Here is a 22,001-nt window from a genome sequence, read left to right as displayed (position 1 = left end):
CCACCTTCTGATATCCTCTCCATTTGTTACACAGCGGAGTGAAAATAATTCAGCATTCTATATTTTATAAGTAAAATATGTGAGAAATGAGGCTGCATATGTACTCACCACAAGGATGTGATTTAGGTTTAAAGGGCTGGTTGGAATATTCACCCATGTTTGATCACTATGTGAAGAAAATGTTCAAGTATAAGTCAAGACATCACAGCCTTTCTAATAAATATTCATATTTTGTATGAATTCAAAATTGAAAACATTATGGAATTTTTCTGTATATTGCAATCCTACATCTCTGTATTCATGGGATACAGCCTTTATAATGTGAGATTCTTATCAGAATTCAAAAAAGAAATAAAACATAGAAATGGGCAGATCGTTACTTCAAAATATTAAGGGGATTTTTAATTATTCTTACCCTATCCCAGTAGAAAACAAAGACAAGTGTAATAAAAAAAAAGCTGACCCTTCAGTCGCAGACGGTGACATATGAGAGGAATGAACTGCCTGTAATCATGGTTCATTATGCCAACAATGATGTTAACAACAGGTTCTAATGCCAACTTCTGTTACTACAGCCTTGACCCCATTGTGTCAATCCCAGTATTTCACAGGCTCCCAAATTGTGTTCATACCTGACTGTGAGCCTAAGGTATTCTGACAAAGGACAGGCCACATTTATGGTTTCTGATAGCACAGTTATGCTCCACTAAAGTCAAATATAGAAGGGTAGTGCTTGTCTAGGCATTGTCTATTTCAATACAAATACCTTAAAAGGAAATAAAATAGAAACCTCTCATAACCTAGCAAAATATTTATCTTATATTTTAAAATGTACTCTAACTAACATTGCAGGTAAAATTGACATAAGATTAGCATCGTAATGCTTTTATTTCCCACACACTAGCATTACAAGTGGGGCCACCAAAGCCAGTGTGGACAAACCTAATGATTAATTCTGGATTTTCTGCATGCTATGCAAGCAATCAGTCTGCCATCTGAGCTATGTCCACAACTGTTATATTTTGGGGGGACATGTTTAACAGCTAGGAACATGTTTTCTCTAAGTGTACCTCCTAATCAAAATTCCACATTGTAACCAGCCCTGCAGGATCTTCGTCGTGTCTGTACTTGAGGCAGGTGAGCTTTTTTGTTCCACATTAATATGATTTAAGTTCTCTGTAGTATTTTATTTCTTCTCATGATGAATAGGGGATTCTGAGGAAGGAATAAGACATCACTGAGGAGTGATTCAAAAGCAAACAATCAGTTCCCCACATGGAAATAATAAAGGGTCCAATCAAGTAGAAATTTGTCTCTGGCTTTGGAAGGAGGGTGTGCTGAAAGGCTTCCCTTGTATCCCGGGAATGACTCCTGGAGAGAGAAGTATGATTTCTGGTGGGTTGTGAAGATAACTAGTTAGCAGAGAGACAATTTTATTTCCCCATGAAGTCAGCCTTCCATCCCCTGGACACTCTATTGTATCCTGGAGAGCCCAGACGTCATCTGTGAAGACACATGTGGTCACAACTGCTATTGGGGTGTTCATTCAGGGCCATTACAGTTCCCCTAATGGAAGACATATTGACAAGACTGAGCAGGCTACTTGGGAGAGAGAATGGGGGAGCCTAGGGGTGCAAGAATGAGACAAAATTAAACTGACCTTCAGTCTCAGTGTGAAACAGTGAGATGTAAATGGTTCTGAGATGTAATGAGTGCTTATCAGGGGATGAGGGTCTTCCTACAGGAGCTGGGCTTGAGCTAGTCCTTCCACTTATGGGGAACATAAGCTGGAGTGCCTGGGAATCGTCTGGACTTGTCTGATTGTCCTGGTTCCTGAATATCAAGGAATTCAGGACATCAGTTTTTCTGTCAGAGAAGGAAGTTGCTGATCAGATAAAGGCTGTCGTTCTTGGAACTTTTGAGTTTCACTTTAGTGCAGGTCTGGAGGTTTGAGGTGGGACAAATTGAGATCAGTAGGCATCATGGCCTCACTTCCCTTTTTCCACAGGGGATTCCTTTAGATACAGTGGCTCCCTGCCACTATTTTTTTTAAGAAAAAACCTTTATAGTCCAGGTCTTTTATTTCTTTTTGTACATCAGGCCATGAATTCGTAGGGAATGGGCTCCAGCAGCTCAGGCTCCTTCCCGATAGTCCTCACCAAGTGTGCTTCTCTGGGTGGAGCAGGCTGACGCTTCAGCTGAACCCAGGTGCCCTTCTCTTTGGCTTCCTTTTTCTTCTGGTCATTCTCCTTCACCTGCTTCAGGAAGCTGTCTCTGCTCTTCGAGTGCTTGATGTGTTCAATCCGCACATTAATTCTCTTGGCAAGAATCTTGCCCTTAACTTGCTTGTTTACAATGATGCCCACAGCATGCTGGGTGACATTGTAGACTCTTCCGTGGTAACATTTATGGGGCATTCCTTTTTGAACAGTGCCCATTCCCTTGATGTCTACAATATTGCCCTTCTTGTAGATTCGCATGTACGTGGCCAAAGGAACAACTCCATGTTTCCTAAAGGGCCTAGAGAACATATAGCGAGTGCCCCTCCTCTTTCCCTTTGTGTTTGTCATTTTGGCGAGTTACTGAAAGATGGCTACCGCCAACCAAAGCATTTCTTGCCAAGAACTCATGTCCTCAGGATGTGCCAATGAATTTACTCTGACCTCCACTCCCTTGCAATGCCCGTGAACGTTCTGATTTAGCAGGTGTGGGTGCCAGACTGTTCTTTATTGAATCCAAAGAACTATCAAAAGAAATGAACCAGAACATACACCAACTCATTCTTCTTGCTTCAGGGGTTCTAGAATGTCATTGAGTTTGATTAGCTTAGTCTGTTGACCATGTTCAGAAGCTGCATGATTTCTCCATTTTTACCATGTACTTCAAGTGACCTGGCAGGAAATAAGAGCATCTCCATACCACTTGAGTAGTGTGGACTATGCCATTTTTCTCTTGGCTTCTCAAGACAAGGCTTATGGTTTCTGCAACCATGTTGGATTATGTGCAGCTGTGACTATGCCTGAGGTGGCTGACTCCTTGGCCATGAGAAGCTTGTGGTGAGGGAGGCAGAGAAAACCAGCTTGGCATGGCAACAACCTTCCTTTAGGGAAAAGGGAGACCTGAGACCCATAGACAAGCCTAGGATAAAGTCCTTTAGGATGTCACTGGGTCACAAGCATGCATGGTTTCTCAGAGATTTGTTTATGACTCAGGATGTTCTCTGCATGCTCTGTGCCTTGGCGCTGGGCCAGTTCATCTGTGTTCGTTTTCCAACAGGGACTTCTGAGGAAACAACATCCATCCCAATCATTTTCAGCAAGAAGCAGGTTAAGAAGTTGTAGAGGTTGAACACTCAACTTCTCACTAGTCATCAAGTGAGAAAAATGAGCTGTGAGATCACCTGATCTTCATCAGTAAAAGAGGAGCCTTGGAAAGTATTTATTTTTCAACCTCATTGGGACAGTCTTAGGTCCACAATTCTGCCCTAAGCTTCATTCCACTATGACAACGGGTTCTAAGAGACTGAAGCTACAGGATGTTCTTATTTTCAACCTTATATCTCTTAATGAGTAAGCAAAACCTAATGCCTGGACAGGAGTGAGATAAGGAATCATACTATTCTACTTTCTACATTTGAAATCCTGAGCCTGTGGCCATATTCACACAACTCAGTGATTTAGGGAGTAGTATGTGAGCTCTCAGCAAATATTTTTATGAACCCTGACAAGTGTCGATTTATGTGAGATTTTTAACTGCTGTGGGTTGGTTGTGATACTTTACAATTTGCTGGTGAATCATTGTAAAATCTCCTGGTAGCACATGGTTTACCCTGGGCACAATTGGACACCTGAGTTCCTGGCTGCAAAACCTGGGACTCATCAGTGCTCTTCGTGGTTCTGTCTGAGATAATAACACTCTTTGCATTTCTTCATTATCCCTTTGTTCTCACTTTTCTTGCCTCTCTGTATTCAGTGAATCTATATGCCACATTTGAAGGACAAAGAGGAATCTTTCATGATATGTGCAGCCTAACATAAATTATTTCCAACTAAATATAAAGATATTACATGAAAATATCTCTGGCTAAACTGAGGAATGAGCCTATTGAAAGGACTGTAGAGAGAAAAACAAAGCTATACTTACTCACTTAAAAATACCATTGAGAATACATACAACACAAAAAGCATCAAAATAATCACTGCAATTGGCACACTTATTGATTCCTTCCTGTTTTCGTTTTATTTACTTTCCTATCATGCAGCATATCCTGACCACAGTCTTTCATCCCACTACTCCTGGTCCTTTTCCATCACCCTTTTCCCCAGTAAGCTGATTCTCCATTTATCTTTAGGGAGGGACAGCCCCCCACACCCCTAGAACAGGAACCAAACATAGCATAATAAGATGCAATGAGATAAGGTACAAACTCTAATAATAAGGATGGATGAGACAACCCAGTAGAGCAAAAGAGTCCTAAAAACAGGCAGAAAGGTCAGTGATACAATCACTGCCACTATTAGGGGTAAGTGTGGGGTATATATAAGGCTGAGCTTCTGTTGTCTAGATCCTCTCTGCAGCCCAGCAGACAAAGCCTCACAGATGTTCTCCATATCCCTACACATATGAAATACATTGCTTTTAAACTTAGGAAGAATTATCCTTAGCTCTTTTCTTCCTTTTGGGATATGAGGTGCTACCTTCTTCAAATGGGTATCATATTTATATTTTTAAAGTATTTCATAAATGCTTCTTTTAAACCTTCTTTGATGAGTTCCTTTAGAGGCATTCAGTGGGAATCACTCTTACCATTCATAATTTACTCATCACTTTGCACCTACGGCTTTCTTGAAGGTGGATAGGCACTGACCCTGTCACTTGCATATTTTACTTTTCTTTTTCATGCCAGAGATGTTCTCCCTAGGAGAGAGCATCGAGTCTTAATTTGGTTGGTTTCCTCACAGAAGTTCTTCTCCTTTATGTGCTTGTTTTCAAAGTTAGTTTATCTTTACAAGTCAAAGGGCATAGAAAGAAAGTAATACATTCTTAATATTTCACAGTTAAACATCTTCAGTTACGTTCAGTCTGTCTCAAATCCCTAGGCTGTCTTTAAGAACTGAATAATTTACATTCTCCAAAAGTGAACTAAAAATCATGAGTCCATGTCCTTAATTGTGTCAGTGTTGTTTGTAATAAACTTATGTTATGGTGTGTCACGTATCCAAAAACATGAATTAGATGAGATTTAACATTTAAAAGCAATTCTCAAGTCTAAGGATTTGATCTATGTGTTTCCTTGGAGAACTTATAATATTGTTCCCCAGAAGGGTTTATTAAACAATGATGTTTTCCACAAATCAATTATTATTATATCTCAAATTGAAGACTATCTTTACTACACATGAAGTGGAAAGAAATGCCTTTTTAAGTATCATGTATAATTTTTATTCCATTTTAATGAATTTAACTATTTTTTTAAATTTTAGCATGCTTATAGGACTTTTTTCTCATGAATAACCTTTTAAGTGTGAAGGTTACACGTTACTTTTAATAGTATATGTTAGATTGACTTGAGATCACACACAGTGAAGAGAGATATAGTGTCAAACATCTAGACCCACATGTTTATACAGATTCAGCTTCTTCTAAGAAACAGAAGAAGCAGTTGATAGTAAAGCTTTGGTGACAATAATGGATGGATAAATCCATGTACAACTATTACCCAGGAAGACATAACTAAATTAACCAACAGTAGAAAGAGAAACTGTCAAATTGTCAGAAAGATCAAATGTGTTTTAGTAAAAATAGTTCAGTATCAGTGTAGAGCATTTTCAAATGGTCAGGGAGGAGAGGCAAACAAATAAAAACTCTCTCCAAAGGAGAGAAAGCATCAGGCAAAATGAGCAGAATTTTATTTCAAACTACATGCTGTGGTCGTGCTGTGCATGTACATGGACTATCTGTGATACAGAAAGTTCCAATTGAGTATATTGTCTTCTCGGGACAGTGAAATAAGTAAATAGAGTGAAACCCTTACTTCAAAGTTTCCATTCTTCTTTATTTGGGCTCCTTCTTTATCTGTCCCACACCTTTCATACATAGCTCTTTGTCATTTACGTTTAGGTAAAAAGATGGTTCCTAACAATAAAATCATCATGGGAATTAAGCTCCGTATTTTCTTTTCATACATATCAAAATATATAATTACATAGACTGTATCATGACATACTGTGATAATATGCTGTAGGCTTAATGAACAGTATCTAGTATTGAAGTATTTTGAACTCAACTGCTTCCATTAAAAGAATCCAAAATAGCTGTCTCAAAATTTCTAAGTCATGAATAACTGCATGCTGACATGAAATTGCTACCACTTCTTTCCACAGCTTCCACTTCTTAATCTAAATAGCAAATGCAACACCTTTGTGAATCTTGCCAGTAAAAACAAGGTGGAGGGCATGATTAGCTTTATAGGGTTTTCACCCCCGTTTGAGTTCAACTTTCCTTTCCCCATTTCTACTTTGCCGTGGTTGAGTACAACAGGCCATCACAGTTCAAGATCTCACTGGATAGGTAACCTGCTGAGCAGGGCACTTGAACTCAGCAAGGGAGAAACTCAGCTTTTTAATTTCTCCTGTTTTCATGAGTATCTATGTAACCAAGCCAGGAATGAATACTCTCCTGATTTCTGAGGCTCTGCAGATGGTGAGTGTGCTTGTAGCAGGTGAATGGTGTTTCATGATACTTTTTAAGCAAATACTCAAGAAAAAATCAGGAGCTACATGGACGTAACTTTCTCCCCGAGACTGAAGCTCGGATGAGATGGATGGTTCTCCAGTAAGTTTCTTCTTAATAGCTACGTTCAATTTCTTCTACAAAAGTTATATATTTATGTTGCACGTCTTTACTTCTGTGCTTCTCATAATCTTGTCTATAGAGTTTATTTCAACTGCTACTTGCTTGTTGGTACATCTTATGAGAGTTATTATTGAGTCTTTAAATGCATATTGCTAGCACAGTGTGTGCTTCCTTCTATTTTGGTCTTGCCCACTCATTTTTTCAGGACACTTCAGTGTCCATGCTTTTCCTTGGACAATTGCTATCACAGCAATAATGATGTTACAATGTGTGAAAAAACTGTCATCAGTTTATCTTAATGTACTGATGTTGACTTTATTCACCTCTATATAATTCTCTGTGACATTCTTTATTTTTTTAGAACCCATGTAAAAGAACTTTATGTTGTAGCAAACTTAGCTTTCTCTTTTTCATAATTACATCTGACCCAGTCCTCCATTTGAGACAAAGCCATTGCTCCTAGAAGAAATCAAAAGGTCTTCTAGACCCCCCACCAAGTGAAAAAAGGGAGACTCAATCAGGGTACTGATCCCTAAAGACCCTGCTTATTGGATTCTTCACAGGGTTCAGACTAGTGGGCTCACCCAGTCTTTGTCAAAGACTATGACTATCCGTATGTCTTTTTTTTTTAAGGCCAGCTGGACTGTTACCGAAATAGCATGGGATAAAACTGGACTCTCTGAACATGGCGAACAATGAGGGCTGATGAGACGCCAAGGACAATGGCACGGGGTTTTGATCCTACTTAATGTGCTGGCTTGGTGGGAGCCTAGCCAGTTTGGATGTTCACCTTCCTTGATATGGACGGAGGGGGGAGGACCTAGGACTTACCACTGGGCAGGGAACCCTGACTGCTCTTTGGACTGGAGAGGGAGGGGAAGAGGAGTGGGGGGAGGGGGAGAAGGGTGGGAGGAGGGGGAGAAGAGTGGGAGGAGGGGGAGGGAAATGGAGGCTCGGAGGAGCTCGGTGACATTCTTTACCACTTCAGAAATTGTATGGTTTTTCTTTTTTCTCCTTCCCACTTAAATTTTCTTTTTTTCCTTTTCTATTGATTTTTATTGAGCTCTACATTTTTCTCTGCTCCCCTCTCGGCCTCTCTTCTCACCACTTCAACCATCCCCCAAGGTCCCCATGCTCCCAGTTTACTCAAAAGATCTTGTTTTTCTCTACTTCCCATGTAAATTAGATCTATGTAAGTCTCTCTTGGTGTCCTCATTGTTGTTTAAGTTCTCTGGGACTGTAGTTTGTAGTCTGGGTTTTTTTTTTTTGCTTTATGTTGAGAAACCACCTATGGGTGAGTACATGTGATAATTGTCTTTCGGTGTCTGGGTTACATCACTCAAAATGTTTTCTAGCTCCATCCATTTTCCTGCAAAATTCAAGATGTCATTATTTTTTTCAGCTGTGTAGTACTCCATTGTGTAAATATACCACATTTTCCTTATCCATTCTTTGGTCAAGGGGCATTTAGGTTGTTTTCCTCTTTTTTTCATTCCTGATTTTATATACAGTGTTTGATTCTGTAGACAGGATATGTTGGATTCATGTTATCAGCAATAATTATTTTGAAACATTGCCAACTGATAAACATAAACTTGCACAAATTATGCAGAAACTGAACTTTTCCCTAATTATTTTCATTTGTTCCCTTGCATTGGAGCCTCCATTGCATGCGATTTCCACAAACTTCCCACCATGAACATGTTTTTTTTTTCCCATGTGGAGATTTAAGAAAAATAGGTGTGTATTTATAACTTTATTATTATTTTTTTTACTTTACTTTCTATAGAAAATAGAAAGTTTTTTCTCATGTAATTTATGGTTTTGGTTTTCTTTTGTCTTCTACTCCCACTTCCCCACACATTTCCAATCCATACCGACCCCTTTCCTGTCTTTCATTAGTAACCAAAGAGGTTGGTAAGGAGAACAATAACACAAAATATACTATGATATAATAAAATAAAAACTAACACAGGATAACAGGAAAAAACAAACAATCAGAAGGAAAATAGTCCAAGGAAAGACACATAGAGGCAAATATCTATTAGTTTTCATAGTCATGAATCCACAAAAACACTCAACCAGAAAGATATAAAGTTCTGAGATGTCTTTATGAGACAAGGAACCCGGAAAATACTGTTCAGTTTATTAAAGCATTCAGCCTACCTTTGAGAGTAGTTTCTGATCCCAGTGAAAATTCCTCAAAAAAGATACATTTTTATTTACAAGTGGTTATGAATCAGAGATAGCGTCTGGGTTAGGGATCTGAGCATGTGTCCTCTTCTTTTTCAGCTCTAGTACTAAATCTAGTGCAGAACTGTGGATGCCCTGTGTATGTTGTTTCTGTTTCTGCTAGCTCATATGTGCTTCAATCCAGTTTGATGGACAAGGCTGTGTGCGTTTGTGTGGGGAAAGGGTATGTGGGTATCTGTATTCTCCGCCATCTTTGGCTCTTACACACTAGCTTCCTCCACATTCACCTGGTTCTGTGAGTCCTGAGAGGAGGTATTTGGTGGAAACCTCCAATTCAGTGGCATTGCAAGGTCTCTCAATCTCTGCCAGTTCTCAGGCTGTGAGCCTCTCTATTTATTCTCTCCACCTGTTGTAGGAGGAATATCCTCTGCTAATGGATGAGCAAGGCTTTGATCTATGAGTACCTTCAGTATAGTAAAATGTCATTTAGGAGCAACAAATTTGTTTGTTTTTAACCTCTGGTCACTGGGCTATCTAGTTTCTGGTTCTTGGTAACCAAAGCAGTGTGAAGTATGGGTTTCATCTCGTGGAGTTAGCCTTATGTCAAATCAGGTTTTGGATTGTTACTCCCACAAGCTTTGTGCCACAATTATGCACACACCTTATGGACAGGGCACCAATATATATCAAAGAGTTTGCAGCTGCTTATATGCTTATGTTTCTTCTTAGTAATATGCAGAATCCTTGCTGCACCAAAGACTCTACATAGACACAAGCTCTATTCTCTGTGATCAATGTGTTGTGTAGGGATAGCTTGTGTGTTTTGTGAGTTCACCTTTACAACCTAAGACACAGCATGGTATATTGCTTTGTATTTTTTTGTTTTTAAAAATCTTAAGTGTATCCATAATTAAACATCTTCATAATCTAAATATTTATTGCACAATACTACAAAGAAATCCATAAAACAAAAAATTAAAAGAAATATTCTAAAATAGTAACTCATATTTTCATCTGAATCATGCATATTTTATAGCATATATTTGGGGAAAAAAGAAGGGCTCTGTAATTATTTTGCGATGATTTACTTTCTTTTTATTATAGACAACATTGGTAGTCCATCACTGATTCAAATCTACAATTATCAGTTTAAAGTATACAGGTTTATATGGAAATTAAAAATTACTCCTCCATTTTTATGCTATTGTGTCCTATCCATTCCTGCTCAATAAGGAAACCTGTCCCAAACTTTTATTTTGGTTGTTTCTGTATGCTGTCCTGTGTAGTAGTATAGATAAGTTCTTTGTCATACAAAGATGTTAATGTAGATTTTAAAATTGGCATTAATAGGCTCGAGGAGTTATGTCATAGATTTTTTATATATTAATATTTGCCCAAGTTTTAGATTTCATGTGAATGGGTGTATCGGTCCTTATTTTAGTGGAAATATTTGGAAATTCTCCATCATTACAATAATATTACCTGAAAAGTTTATTACACCCAGGCTTTAATATGTTGAACCTTGATGATGGAAGTCAAAAAATAATCACACACCAGTTTAGAATTATGAATAAAAGGGTTATTAATTTAAGGGATAAAACTTACAGATCACTGTCATAGATAACAGTTCTCTGCGTGAACAGGAACAGAATCTATCATCCAGAAGCAAGAGAGTGAGCACAGGCTTTATGGCTGCTTTTTTACAGTATCAGAGACTGAGCCCAAGTGGGCTAAAGCCTATTGACTGAAGGGGCAGAATGTGCTCCCACAGCACCTCCCCCTTTTGATTAAATAAGAGAGTGTCAAACCCAATACAAAACTATGTAACTAGAAACAGATATCAAGTATAATTAGAGTAATAAGCAGCATAAACAATATTAAGCAAGAAGCATATGCTAAATGTTTTAATAATCCTTCTATCCTAAAGACTAACTCTTGTATAGGAAATGGCTTGGCTAGATAATAAATGTGCAGTAACTATGACTATCTAATCTTCAACCCCATCAAAGGCCTGGGAAGGGAGATAATATTACTTGAGAAGGCAGGAAATACAATCAAGCAGCTTCCAAAGCAAGAAATATATGACTGAGACAATTAGCTATCTGAGCAATCACCCAAAGTCTCATTTTGCAATGTTGAAGCAAGCAGTTTTGGCTAAGGCCTAGCATAACTGACAGACCATTTTCAGAGTCAGGAAAATTTTTCAGAACTATCTTACCCTGTCTTGGCAAGATTTGACAGTGTTTTTCTTTGAGTCCTGCATATACATTTCCAATACCATGTACTTTGTTAGTGGATGAGGTATGGGCAGTTTCTTGCCCAAAGGCCAACTGTGTCAAGAAGAAAACAAGCTCCCAGTGGAGTGTTTTCAGTGTTCAACATTCTCTCGGGAATGGATTGGTGCTGTCAGGAGCAACCATGTCTTATGTCAATAGAATCCTAAGTTATTTAAATGCCATGTGTTACAGATGCTTGAAGTAGTTTAAGATTACCTATCTAAACAGAATGCAATCTCTATGTATTTAAAAAACCTAATTTATCTGACTGAATGTACAGCAAGCATGAACAATTATTGTCCTATAGTATTTAATACCTGTATAACTTAAAGACTAAAGCTTCATGTCAGAATATCAAATAATTTGTAAACAAATGTGCAACAACTGAGGACAATGACCTCAAAATGTAAACAATGTGTAAGTATTTTGATCAGCGGTAGTGATAATATATGATGCAATATGAAAATACACCCTAAAAGTTGTATCAGTATACAAAATGTCCTAAACAGATGTAGAAACATCCATATATACAATCTGATAGAATAACTTCCATAGTTGTACAAATAATGTAAACAAAAATAACATATGATTAACTTTGTATTGATTGTATTTTATATTAATTGATAATTTTGTATCAATGTACAAAAAGTATAACAATGTAAATTATCCATAAATAATTTCTCACAAGTATTTACTCTAATACCCACTATTATTATTCCTTCTTTTTTTTAACAAACATAGTTTTCACCCCAACCTTCTATCTAGTACAAGTAATAATCAAGAACCCATAAACATTGTTTCTAATCCTATGAACACACTTTTTTGGGATGGAAGCATCATCCTCTAGAATTGCTTCCCACTGTCATGAGGACGATGCTTTCTTAATGAGATCCTACAAAAGTAAAGGGATGGTTAAGTTTCAAAATTACTGTCTAGTATAGTTGCCAAAAATTTCTGAGTAGTCGATAGTTTTTTTTCAATGTTCTTATTTGGAGTTCAGGCCAGAATGTCATAAGAAGGTGCACCATTTCAGTAGCTGGTACACAAAAACTGCTCTTATAGTAGTGCAGTCAGAATGTCATAAGAAGGTGCACCATTTCAGTAGCTGGTACACAAAAACTGCTCCTATAGTAGTGTAGTCAGAATGTCATAAGAAGGTGCACCATTTCAGTAGCTGGTACACAAAAACTGCTCTATGGTAGTGCAGTCAGCATCATGACGTCATCTCAAGTAGGTGGTGTAGGAAAATCTATTGTTCATTGTGAAAAGCTTAAACATCATTCATATAAACATACATTCAATGAAGAATATGATATATACCAAATAGAGACAGAGAAAGTAAAATTTTTCCTTCCTAAAGTCTTCCTTCTGTCCCATACCAGATGGCTCCTGAAATGAGACAGAAATTGTGAATGTTCTTTTTAAAGACAAACTTGGATTTAGAGAAGTGCAGAGCCATTTTACAACTCCAAAACCAGCTCTATATATTCTTAAAGATATATATATATACATATATATTACAGATAGATAAATATGAATATATGTATGTATGCATGTTTGTATGTATGTATGTATGTGTGTGTGTGTAAACGTATATGCCTTGGTCATCTGTCCTAACAAGTCATATTCCTTTTTCTTGATGATCCTTATTGGAAAGTTATTTTTACCTCTGTCAGCATCCAAACAGCCAGGTCTCTTGAATTTTTGAAGATGTGTATTTTTCTGTAAAGACAAGAGCAGAACCCAGCCCCAAGCCTTATGAGGTTTTCTTACCACCTGCATGATTGTCACCTCTGTGGATAAGCTGTCATTTCTCTTTTCAGGAGTTTTCTCCTTTTCAAAGCGAATCCTTATTAATTTTAATGGTATCCATAATTTTTCTTCTTCTGTGGAAACAAGAGCAAAACCCCTTGCCCAACATAACACATCTCCTGGTTTTCATTGTGAGGTCAACACATCCTTGAAGTATACTGGTTGATTCAACTCAGAAGTTTTTTCCATTATCTCATGCCTCTCTTCTACTGTTGTTTCTTCCTCGTTAGCATTAAGAAAATTCAAGGTCCCACACTTTCTTCATCCATTCTTCCATTGAAGGGCATCTAGGTTGTTTCCAGGTTCTGGCTATTACAAATAATACAGCTATGAACATAGTTGAACAAATGCTCTTGTCATATGATAGGGCATCTCTTGGGTATATTCCCAGGAGTAATATTGCTGGGTCCAGGGGTAGGTTGATCCCAAATTTCCTGAGAACCTGAAACACTGATTTCCAAAGTATGCTGCGGTAAAAAAACAATGACTTCTCGAATTTTGCATGCAAATGGATGGAAATAGAAAACACTATCCTGAGTGAGGTAACCCAGACCCCAAAAGATGAATATGGGATGTACTCACTCAAAATTGGTTTCTAGCCATAAATAAGGGACACGGAGTCTACAATTGGTGATCCTAAAGAAGCTAAGTAAGAAGGTGAACCAAAGGAAAAACATATAGTTATCCTCTTGACTATGGGAAGTAGACAAAATTGCTGGGGAGAAAATTGGGATCTTGGGGGTGGGGTGGGATGGGGGTAAGAGAGATGGGGAGAGAAAAGGGAGAAGGGGAGGATGGGGGGAACTTGGGGAAAAAGGATGATTGGGATAAAGGAAGGTTGGACAGGGGAGCACGGAAGCACAATTCTTAGTTAAGGGAGCCACCTTAGGGTTGGCAAGAGACTTGAACCTAGAGTGGCTCCCAGGAGCCCAAGCCGAGGTCCCCAGTTAGTTCCTTGGGCAGCTGAGGATAGGGAACCTGAAATGACCCTAGCCTATAGCGATACTGATGAATATCTTGCATATCATCATAGAACCTTCATCTGATGATGGATGGAGATAGAGACAGAGACCCACACTGGAGCACTGGACTGAGCTCCCAAGGTCCCAATGAGGAGCAGAAGGAGGGAGAACATGAGCAAGGAAGTCAGGACCACGAGGGGCGCACCCACCGACTGAGACAGTGGGGATGATCTACTGGGAGCTCACCAAGGCCAGCTGGACTGTGACTGAAAAAGCATGGGATAAAACTGGACTCTCTGAACATGGTGAACAATGAGGGCTGATGAGAAGCCAAGGACAATGGCACGGGGTTTTGATCCTACTTCATGTTCTGGCTTTGTGGGAGCCTAGCCAGTTTGGATGTTCACCTTGCTAGATATGGACGGAGGGGGGAGGACCTTGGACTTACCACAGGGCAGGGAACCCTGACTGCTCTTTGGACTGGAGAGGGAGGGGGAGAGGAGTGGGGGGAGGGGAAGAAGGGTGGGAGGAGGGGGAGAGAAATGGGAGGCTGGGAGGAGGTGGAAATTTTTTTTATTCTTTTATCAAAAGAAGATAAAAAAATAAAATATTATGCAATAAAAAAATTAAAAAAAAGAAAATTCAAGGTTAATAAAGCATTAAGAAATCTATGTCTGGGTGTATTTTCATCCCTTTCTGTTTGTTCAGCATATCTTTTTAGCATGATTTGAACTTTCTATACTTGCCTGACCTGTAGGATTATTTGGTATACCTGTAATGTGCTTTATATTTTAATAGGCAAAAAATGTTTCTTTTTTAGATACATATGCTGGACCATTGTCTGTCTTTCTGTAAGAATGCCCATGATGGCCATAACTTCTAATAAATGCATGATTACTGAATCAACCATTTCTGAACTCAAGTAGGTTGCCCATTGAAAACCTGAATACTTGTCTATAGTGTGGTGTACATATTTTAATTTACAAAATTCTGCAAAGTGTAACACATCCATCTACCAGATTTCATTCCTCTGAGTACCTTTTGGGTTACTCCCTGCAGAAAACACTGTTTGATTCTAGAAAGAGCAAGTAAGACATCTCTTTATAAACTCCTTAGCTTGTTGCCATGTAATAGAAAACTCTTTCTTTAAACCTTTGTTATTGACATGATGTTTTTTATGAAATTTAGAGGCCTGAAACACAATTCCAAACAATACTTAATCAATTTCTGCATTACCTTGTGATAGGGGATGTGGCAGACCTGTTTGGGATCGTATGTGTGTTACGTATATAGAACCAAGGGTGTTCCTGATTATATTTTGAACCTGGATAAATAATGAAGTCAATTCTGTATCATCTGGTATAAATGCAGCAGTTTCAATATGCAAGACAACTCTTTCTTCATATTGTGAATCAGTAACTATATTGAGAAGTTCTTGAAAATCCCTTAATATCATAAGAAAAGCATATAATTCTGCCTTCTGGACAAAATATATGGGCTTTGTTTGACCTTACTTAATTCTTCTGATTTGTAACCTGCCTTCCCCAATTTATTTGCATCAGTATAAAATGTACAGGCTCCAGTTATTGGTGCATCATAAACAATTTAGGGAAGAATCCAAGAAGTTTTCTTTATAAGGTTAAGTCTATCACTTTTGGGATTATTGCTATTAATTTCATCCAAAAAATTAACACAAGCCTTTTGCCAGGGTTCATTTTCTTCCCATAACTTTTTTATTTCTTCAGCTGAAAAAGGCACTATAATTTCTGCTGGATCTATCCCTGCTAACTGACAATGTCTCAAATTACCTTTTATAATTAATTCAGAGACCTCAACCACATAAGTTTAGAATTTTTTACTTGATTTATATGCTAAAAAGATGCATTCTAAGATGTATCATCCTTCTGCTTTAAAATATGTGTAGGAGAAATTCTGGAAGACAATATGACTAGAATACAGTTAAGATTTAGATTCACCCTCTCCACACGTGCCTCCTGTAATTTCTCCTCAACAATTTCAATTCCTTTTCTGCTTCAGCTCTTAATTCTCTGGGACTATTCAAGTCTTCATCACCATCATTTATTAATCTAATAAAATGAATTATTAGATCAGCTGTTATCCCAAGAGCCAATTGTAGACTTGAAACATCTCATAATAATCTTTGAAAGTCATTAAGAGTTTGCAACTGGTTTCTCCTAATTAGCGCCTTTTGTGTTATAATTTTCTATAAACCTATTTTGTAACCTAGGTATTTAACAGAATCTCCTCTTTGCATCTTTTCAGGAGCAATTAGGATTCTCTATGAAGGCCAGACTTTCTTTACTTCTTCAAACATCCTTTATAAAGTATCTGTATTTGAATCAGATAACAAAATGTCATCCATTTAATGGTAATTATAGACTTAGGAAATTGCTTACGTATTATTTCCAATGGGTGGCTGACAAAGTATTGGCACAGAGTGGGGCTCTTGAGTATTCCCTATAGGAGGATTTTCCATTGATATCTCCTACAAGGGTTAAAATTATTAATAGTAGGCACTATGAAGGCAAACTTTTCCCTATCCTTTTCTTGTAAAGGTATAGTGAAGAAACAGTCCTTTAAATCAATAACTATGAGAGGCCATTCCTTTGGTAACAGAGAAGGCAGAGGAATTCCAGATTGTAGAGGGAACATGGGTTGAATAACATTGTTGATAGCTATAAGATCTGTCACCATTATCCATTTTCCAGATTTCTTTTTAACAACAAATACAGGAGAATTCCAAGGGCTGGTAGATTCTTCTATATGTTGAACATCTAGTTGTTCTTGTAGCAGCTGTTCTAAAGCCTGCAACTTTTCCTCAGCTAGAAGGCCACTGCTTAACCCATATTGGCTTCTCAGTTAACCATTTTAAAGGTAGGGCTATTGGTATCTCTGAAGGTTTATCAATTATTTTGTGTTCTTGTATAGCCTGAATGGCTGGTGTCTGTCATCTCTAATATCTTCTAATATTTTCCACAGAAACATAAATTTTGGGGGCTGCAGGAATGTTAATCTGGGTATTCCATTGCTGCAATAGTTCATTACCCCACAAATTCACTGCAATGTTGGCTATATATGGCCTCAGTCTTCCTGTTTGCCCTTCTGGCCCTATGCATTCAGCCCAACTTGTGCTTTGTTTTACCTGAGATAGGGTTTCCATTCCCAGGAACTGAACATGTACTTCTTGAAGAGGCCAACTCAGATACCAAGATTCTGGAGTAATGATACTTACATTTGCACCCATGTGTAGTAAGCCATCAATAAAAATGGCATTTTTTCTTGGCACTCAGCTTTGGTCTTTGATCATTTATAGAAGTCTGCCAGAATATATGCTTCCTATGTCCTACTGGAGTGTTTGACCCATTCTCCACCTTTATTTCTTCATCCAGGCCAGTATTTTTCTTCCCAGCTTTCCACACACAGAGATCAGATCTTCCATGATCTTTCCCACTGATGTCATTGTAGTGATTTGCAGTAAGAATTTTTGCTTCTTACTTGGATACAAAAATTCTGCCCCTCGCTACACATCTTACATCTCACACATTTTCATTTGACAGCACTGCATGTATGCGTGGTTGCTACTTTACAGTTTATGTTCCTTAGACCTGTGGTTCCTAAAGAAACAATTTTCCAAGAGGATAGAGGCCCTTGACAGGTGAAGTCTAAAACCTCACACATGAATATATTCTGGCTCCCATTCACATACACCATTTCAGCCTGTAGATCTACAACCTAAGTTTGTCCTACTTGGCTTAATATTTTCAGCACACAGATTTTTAGTACAGTCTGTATTTTGGAGTAAGACTTTTAGAATAATGATAATCAAAAACACATAAAATTTTTTGATGAACTCTTTAATCTTTGGTCTAAGTAAAAAAATTGTACCTATGCACTTGATAATCTTCTTTCTTTCATGACAGGGAATCTTGACTTTCCAGGATGTGGCAATTGATTTTTCTCCAGATGAGTGGGACTGCCTTGACTTTGCACAGAGGTCTTTGTACAGGAAAGTCATGTTGGAGAACTACAGTAACATGGTCTCTGTGGGTGAGACAATTTTTATTCCTGATTCCTTCTTTATAATAATGTTTGCTACAAGTATATTTTACATCTATGTTTGATTTTCTCCCACACATTCACAGGCCAATTTATCAAAAATCTTGGAGTTCATCATGTATAACACAATGTTTTATATAACTTTATCAATAAGTTCCTGACTCCTGGGGATGACATTCATCATTCAAACTTTTATAATACCTTTTATTTTTTAGACACATCATAGATTATATATTGATTTGCAGCTTAATGATTCATAACACATTTGCATTTACATTCAGTAGTAATTTACAAAGAAACTCAAGGTATACAATATTAACAAAACTGCTTTTAAAAGTTTTAAAATATTGGGAGATAGCAATTAGGAAATTATATTTGGAATTTTATATGCCATCTTATATAGACATTATTGTGCTTTATTAGAAATCCATATGTTTTATTATAATCCCAAGTTACAGCATATATCACTTCCGTTATACAGGTCTTTCAGTGTCAAAACCAGACCTCATAAGCTCTCTTGAACAAAACAAAGAGCCCTGGAATGTGAACATAGGAGAAACAGAAGGTAATGGCAAAGGTAAGCCAGAATGAAGCATTGGTCCATGTGGGAAACCTAGGGCATTGAGGAATTCTGTATGAAGTGGGGTTTACAAAGATCTTTAAATGAAATGATATAAAAATTCACATTGAATAATTATTCCAAATTAGTTTGTAGGTTTTCTTCACATGACATTACCTAAAAATTCACCATGAATAGTGATTTCATGTTGAATAAATTATCTTATAAAAAAGAAGATAATTTGTTGCCATAATCTTGAATGTCACCAGGCCCTAAAATGAAGAACACTGAAATGAAAATTAGCATTAAAGAAAGTTTCAGAGCGTTTCAAAGAATGTTCCTCTGTACTCTTCCATGTCTGTTTGTCTGCTCTCATGACAGTATTACTTTTTTCACTGTTGTGTGGTATCACATAAAATCAGAAAATATAAATTTTATAGTTGTACTTCTTTTAGAAGAGTGTAGAGTTAATTCTTTGCATTAGATTCTATAGAATGTAAAAGGTAACTTTCTCTATTTCTGCAAAATACTTATTAGAAACTAAGAATTGTTTAGAGTCATACATGTTATTGGTCATCTGCAAATCTTTGAATATCAAAATGTATTTATTAATTTCCACATACAGTTAGTATATTATCTTGTTTTCCTTAGCATTTTCTGTTTATATTTGAGTTTAGAGAAGCAAATTTGTATATAATAAAATTTTATGTTTACTACTTTATTAATTATTTAAGAATTTCTTACAGTGTCATTTGACCAAATTCAACTCTCCACTCCTCTTATGTTCCACTTCCTCCAGACTTCTTTGGTTTTTTTTCCTATTCATTTTTAAACTCACAGAATTCAGTCTGTAATTCTGTTACAACACTGGGTGTTACTAATGGCCTATAATATGGTTGAGCTATCAGGAGTTCCACATCCTTAAAAACTTTATGTCCTTTTCCCAAGCATCTTTAATATGATAGAAGCTTCTCAGCAAGATGTAGGCCTCCATGTTCCTTCACACTTTCTTCCTAGAATTTTAATCTGACTTTAGCTTGCTCAGGTCTGATGCAAGCCATCCTAATCCTTTAAGATTATATGAACAGCCGGGCAGTGGTAGCGCACGCCTTTAATCCCAGCACTCGGGAGGCAGAGGCAGGTGGATCTCTGTGAGTTCGAGACCAGTCTGGTCTACAAGAGCTAGTTCCAGGACAGGAACCAAAAGTTACAGAGAAACCCTGTCTTGAAAAATAAAAAAAAAAAAGATTATATGAACAATTGTCACGTTGTATACAAAAAGCACTAGTTTGTTTTGGTCATTCATGACTTATTACCCTTACCATGTTTAATCACTCTGTGCTGAATGAGGTCTGAACATTCCATGACATGGGTTTGATAGAAGCACACTATTTAAAACTGTATGTTTTCTTATTCTTTGCACCATGTTTACCTATGAGTCACCTCTTAGTTGTCAAATTCTACCTGAAGCATTGAGAATGAAGGCATAGAAAAGCAACAGTCTATGGGTAAACCAGTAAGACATAGGAATAATTCTAATACTATAACCAATCAGCAGAACCATATGAGTAGGTGATACTTTCTATGTTTTCACAATTCTTCTTGAATTAACATGAATACTCCTCAAATTATTCAGCATAATAAATCAGCAGAAAACGGTGAAGTTCTTTTCATGAGGAAATTTACCTTGATACCTAAACCACATATACACCTAAAAAGAAGGTGAAAGATGTGCCAATTTTATCATTAACATATATACAAAAGTCATCAGTAAAATACTTGTAACCTGAATCCAAGAACGTGTCAAAAAGATAATCTACCATCGGCTTCATCTCATGACATGTAGGGACGAATCAGCAAATGAAAATCAATGAATATAATTTACCACTAATACAAACAAAAAGTCAAATTCCAGCTGTTCATCTCATTAGATGCAGAAATGCCTTTGACAAAAACCATACCTCTTCGTGTTAAAAATCATGGAGAGATCGGGGATGCAAAGGACATACCATCAAATAAAAGATGCAATTTCCAGCAAGTGTATAGCCCATATCAAACTTAATGGAGAGAAATTCAAAGCCTTTCCACTAAAATAGGGAACAACACAAGGGTATTTATTCTTTTCATATGTGTTCAATGAAGAAGATCCTGAAGTGATGAATATCTGATGTGGGAGTACCCTCTGTGTGCCGCAATTTCCATTAATGAATTGAAAAACTGCTTTTGAACTATAGCAAGGCATAACTTAGGTAGGTAGGGAAAGCTAGGCTGAATTCTGGGAGAAAGAAAGCCAGAATCAGAAAGACACCATGGAGCCACTACCAGAGTCAAACATGCCGAAACTTTGCAGGTGGGCTTGTAGTGAGCAAGGCACTGCAGGGCATAGTAAAAAACAGCATGGCTTCTTTAAAAAACAAAACAAAACAAAACTGTAGGCTCCTGGGCCACACTGCCAGCAAGAACTCTAACAAGGTCAGTCTACAGAGCATTTGAGTGGGGTTTGTGAGCAAACTGCTACAACTTGCTCAATGGCAACATAGACTGGCTGTGTGCCTAATAATGGGGCACTGTGCATGGCTCTCCGAGACAGCAAACAGCTCGGCCATGCTGAACTGGATAGAGCAAGCAGGCAGGGCCATATTTCCCCTAATAAAGTGGCTGCTTAAGTTCATACAAAGGGCTTAGCATTTTAAGAAGCACTCATGGACAATAAAGAATTAAAGATATTCAAGAGGACAGAATCAAACATTAACTACCTCTAAATGAGTTACAGTGTTTAAAAATTGTACATAGGCGTGGGGCAGAAAAGAAAAAGCATATAGAGTGTTATGAAAAAGAAATAAATGTTTTTTTTAAAAAATAAACTCTTTAAAGAGACAGAGTATAAACAGTCATAGATTAAAAAGAATAAAGAAAAAAATAAGCCACATAAAGATGGAAAATTCACAGAGTTGGATTATGAATATCACTGTGCTTTCTTTAAATTTTTTGACTGTGAATGAGCTAAGTACAGAGACACATTTCATTGTATGTGCTGCTAAGCTAACTCAGCGTGTATATTATAAGGTATCATGACTTCCAATTTGGGGTCCAAGGATATGTTGTGTTGGAAAGAGGTTCTTCTCTTTATTCCACAGAGCATTAGAACCTGTGGATTGCTTCCAGACTGGTGTGGTATGACGGAATAAGATCTCCCAAAAGGTTGCTGTGAACATCCCCACAAAGAAAATATTTTGCCCAATAAACAATAGGAAACAGTTTGGATAA

General features: G+C 37.4%; 2 pseudogenes; one reads left to right on the top strand and one right to left on the bottom strand.

Annotated features, from left to right (window-relative positions):
* The window catches only part of LOC142847571 (replication factor C subunit 3-like), a 204,159-nt pseudogene that overhangs the window by 119,588 nt on the left and 62,570 nt on the right, over nt 1-22,001 (top strand).
* Nucleotides 2,044-2,595, bottom strand: LOC142840091 (large ribosomal subunit protein eL21 pseudogene; annotated as a pseudogene).

The sequence above is a fragment of the Microtus pennsylvanicus genome, chromosome 1 (assembly GCF_037038515.1).
Source record: "Microtus pennsylvanicus isolate mMicPen1 chromosome 1, mMicPen1.hap1, whole genome shotgun sequence".
Lineage (NCBI taxonomy): Eukaryota > Metazoa > Chordata > Mammalia > Rodentia > Cricetidae > Microtus > Microtus pennsylvanicus.
Note: the sequence above shows the minus strand (reverse complement) of the source record. Positions and strands in the feature narration are given on the sequence as shown.